At 33.3% G+C, this 4,806-nt stretch overlaps 1 pseudogene; it reads right to left on the reverse strand.

Moving 5' to 3' along the window:
- Window positions 1–694: 694 nt before the first annotated feature.
- LOC124959195 (olfactory receptor 4C11-like) lies at window positions 695–1,651 on the reverse strand (annotated as a pseudogene).
- Between the last annotated feature and the right edge of the window lie 3,155 nt (window positions 1,652–4,806).

Raw genomic sequence — 4,806 nt, forward strand, 5'->3', positions numbered from 1 at the left:
CTTTCTTCATTTCTGGAAACTAAATAAGCACAACAGCTGAGAAAGCTAAGCTACTAAGGGCAGTGATACAGAGATATCCTGAAACTCCATCACTTCCTGCATATTTTCATATGGTCATATATAAATACCAACAAAGCCCTTTCTACCTGAGGAAAATTTGCCACTTTTCTTTCACCTTCTCTCTCCTTTTATATTGATCTTTCTCCTACCTCTGCATCTTCCAGCTGCCAAACCTTCTCAGGACCTCCTCCCTCTCTTTTGTGAAGAACAATGTGAAAGATGCCCCCCACTCCCACCCCAAGAGACAGGCTGGCTGACTCTGCCAATCTCAACCAAATAATGGGTTCCTCCTCCCTCTCTATTCACTGAATTTTGAGAGACTTTCTAGGTAAGGCCTAGGTTCACATTGGACTTTCATCTTTTCATAGGAGTTTAAGCATGTATCACTCCATACTTCCTCAGTGAAACAGGCAAATTTCCAGGGTAGCATTTTGTAGAAGCATTGTCTCTAATCTTTAGGTTGACAACAATTTTAACTCTGTTAAGTTTCTTATGGATTACTCTTATGATCACATTCAAAGGGGCTAGAATAAAATCTGGGAAAGGTATTAGTATACACAAATGTACATCACAATTATTTTGTGATTTTTCAGGTATAATATTTATATTACAGAGGATTGGATGAGATTATGATTTATGCACACACACATACACAGAGATCTTGTTTATCACTAATATTTATCTTTCTATTGCACCATAATTTTTTCATGACATTTTTCACTTCTGCATTCCTCAGCATATAGATCAAATGATTCAGTAAAGGTGTCCCAATTGTATAAAATATAGCCACCATCTTGTCTATTGGAAAGGTGTTTGGTGGATGAGTATATATAAATATACATGGACCAAAAAATAAGACAACAACAATAAAGTGGGAGGTGCATGTGGAAAGGGCTTTTCATCTTCCTTCTGCATTGTGGTTTCTCAGAGAATATAGGATAACAATATAGGACATAAGTAAGATTGTGAAACTCATCATGCAAATGACCCCACTGTTAGAAACAACTAGCAAATTTATTACATAAGTGTCCTTGCAGGCAAGTTTCAACAAGGGCTGCAAATCACAGAAATAATGATCAATCACATTGGGGCCACAGAAGGGCAATCTCAAAGCCAGGAAAATCTGTGCTGAGGAATGGATGCAAGATCCCACCCAGGCCAGAGTCACCAACACACTGCAGACTAGTTGGCTCATGATGGTTGTGTATCGCAGGGGCTTACAAATGGCCACATAGCGATCAAAGGCCATGAGGATGAGCACAAATATCTCCATGCAACCAATGAAATGGGCTGCAAAAACTTGAGTCATTCACTCATTGTAGGAAATAGTCTTCTTCTTAGAAATGGCATCTGCAATCAGTCTGGGGGCTGTGGTTGTAGAGAAGCAAGCATCAGCAAAGGACAGGTAGAAAAGGAAAAAGTACATTGGACTCCCAAGTGTCTGGCTTGTTTTAGTGGTCACCACAATAAGAAAGTTTCCCATCAGAGTCATGAGGTAAAGAATAAAGAAGATCCCAAATATTGCCTTCTGTTTGCCAGCATCTTGTGTCAGCCCAAACAGAATGAATTCAGTCACGCTGCCATTATACATCACCATGTCAGTGCCTGTGGGCAGCATGCAGTTGACAAATGTTTAGCTTGCATAAAGAAGAAAGTAACAGACATCTTTAAAGGATCAGTATGCTGATATATAAATTCTTTGATTCTACCACATGCGTTCACCTCCATATGCATTTGTGGTGAGACAAAATTCCCTGGCATCTTTTAAGACTGTGATGTCCTCAACTCTTCTAGATTTCTCTGTTGACCCCAAAACTCACTGGGCTGGAGCAAACTTTTTTTTTTTCTTTGCATTTGGAAAATAAAAGACAAATGTCCTTCAACTATACTGGTTCTTAACTAGTTTGAGATCTGCAGAATTTGTTCTTTCCTTGAATGAGTGATTGTTTTGAAATTCAGCCTTCCTATATAAAAAATGGAATGCAAATACTTATTCTACTTTATTCTGAACTTCAGAATTAAAAAAAGGTTTTATATCCACATATATAAACTCATCTATGCACATATTTCTTGTATCACAATTTTAACTCTGCACTTTACAATCTTTAAAACACTCTTCCATAAAATTAAGCATTAATAATACTGAAGAATCCTACCCAACAAAACTCTTCTCAATTAATTTTGCTCATTTTTGTGTCCATTTTATCTTCTGTCCCATTAGTATCTTGGATTCAACACATTCTCTAAAATCTATTTTCACAACCTCTTACCAATGCACCTTGGTTTTAGAAATCAGTTTACTGATGGTTATACTACTTTAGGGAAATGCATGAAAAATGTCTTGGATAATACTTCCAAGAGGGCTTGTTAGAAAGAAACTACTCTTTATTCTCTTGATTTTACACTTAAATTTATTTCATACATTTTTTTTTGGATTGCAATTTGGTGCAGTCACTCTGGCAAGCAGTATGGAGATTCCTTAGAAAACTTGGAATGGAACCACCATTTGAGCCAGCTATCCCACTCTTTGTTCTATACCCAAAGGACTTAAAATCAGCATACTACAGTGATACAGGCACACCAATGTTTATAACCACTCAATTTATAATAGCTAGATTGTGGAACCAACATAGATGCCCTTCAATAGATGAATGGATAAAGAATTGAATAATATAATATAATAATAATAATTGAATATTATTCAGCCATAAAAAGAATAAAATTTGCAGGTAAATTGATGAAGTTGGAGAATATCATCTTAAGTGAGATAAGTCAATCCCCAAAAAACAAAGGCCAATTGATTTCTCTGATTTTTCTGTTATGATGACATATAACAGGCATGAGATGGGGTAAGGGAAGAATGGAGGAATAATGAATTGTGTAGAGGGAAATGAAGGGTAGGGAGGGGGTGGGGGTAAGGAAAGATGGTAGAATGAGACAAACATCACTACTCTATGCACATGTATGATTACACAAATGTTGTGACTCTACTTTGTGTACAACCAGAGAAATGAGTAGTTGTACCCCATTTGTGTACAATGAATAATAAATAAATAAATGAAGCAAAAAATGTTTCATTAGAATATTGAGTTTTTCCACCTATAATTTTTAACCTTGTATGTTTTCTCATAGGTCTATAATCTGAGAAGTGCTTTGTGAAAATCATATAATGCTTCTCTTACGCATATATACTAAATTCCCTAGAACATTTTTTTCAAAAAATATTATTTTAAAAACATTTCCATAATTCCAACATAAAATTTTACATTTTTACAATTTCAGGAGCTTGTTAATTATATGATTGCATGGCTCATTAATTATATTATTAAAATAATCACAGTGTCACTTTATATTATGATTTACATTTAGAATCATGCAAATAAATATTCTTTTTATACTTAGCATAGCTTAATTACCTATTTTATAGTGTTATGATGTATAAATCTTTGAAAAATTTTACTTTGACCTTTATCTCCTGGAAAAATAATGATAATTCTTTTCCAAGTGCAATATTATTGCACCAATGCTAGAGATAATCATTGTTAATAATATGTATTGTAAACTCTACTTTCAACATTTGTATCACTGTACTCAATCACTATACATTTATTATAGAATAAATCATGTTATGATAAAATATTCAAAGTAAACTGAGGAATTTGAGAAGAAAAATTGAAATGTTGCTGGGAATGGTGGGGGAACTGAGAAGGATTTCCAAGGTCAAGGTCAGCCTGGGTAACTTAGTGTGACTTATCTCAAAATTAATACTAAAAAGGGCTGGAATGCAGCTCAATAATAGGGTACCACTGGGTTAATACTTAATACTGAAGAAAAGTTTCATTCCAAGTCATTTAAATCTATATGCTCTCTCTCCATAATTAAGTGTTTTTACTTTTTTATATCTACTTACAGAGACATTTACAAGTTTATTTGCATATGCACATATCTCTGTATCCTTATTTTATGTACAAATATGAAAGGTGTTTCAATGTTGATTATTTTTCAGAAAACTTGAAAAGCATGCCAAAAGTGTATTATTTTGTGACATCATCTTAACAGCCTAACAGAAATAAAATTATATTTCATTATAGTCATATACTCCTCATCAATAAAATTTACATTTGTACACATGCATTTACTTAAATTATTGCTCTTATTATATTCTTGAACTTTTTGTCAGATTATTATTAGAAATTTTAATATTTACCTGAGTGGATAATAAGCTAACAAAGAAATAACTATATTTCTTAGTTATGAATTCTACATTTGATTTAGGTCTGTGTTCTAGTATTTCTCTTTTTCTGTTACGTTTTCCACTTTATATAGTCCACTTTGCCAGTTTTCCCATTTTAACATGATTCTTTGTTTCAAAATATTATAAAATTTGTATTTATTCTCCATTCTTCTATAAAAGTTTTTTGTTTGAAAACCTGAATCAAAATTATCTAAAATTGCGGAGAGGAATAGGAAAAATGTTCTCCTGGTCTTATCAACTTCTATGAGTACTAAAATAAATGTAGATACATTTATCAATCATTTAAGCCACTATATGATTGACATTAGAAAAAGTAGATATCCTCTGTAGCTAGAAATGGCAGCACCTAATATTTTTAATAGATATAAAAAGCAAATGAGTTAAAAGTTCATAATACCTTGACTATAGGAAACCCATGATGAGAGAAAAAATCTCTCCAGTTCTTTTGTTGTGGAGAAGGATGAAATTCAGAGATATGACAGAAAAGTGTG

This window comes from Sciurus carolinensis, chromosome 11 (genome assembly GCF_902686445.1).
Source record: "Sciurus carolinensis chromosome 11, mSciCar1.2, whole genome shotgun sequence".
In the NCBI taxonomy this organism is placed as follows: domain Eukaryota; kingdom Metazoa; phylum Chordata; class Mammalia; order Rodentia; family Sciuridae; genus Sciurus; species Sciurus carolinensis.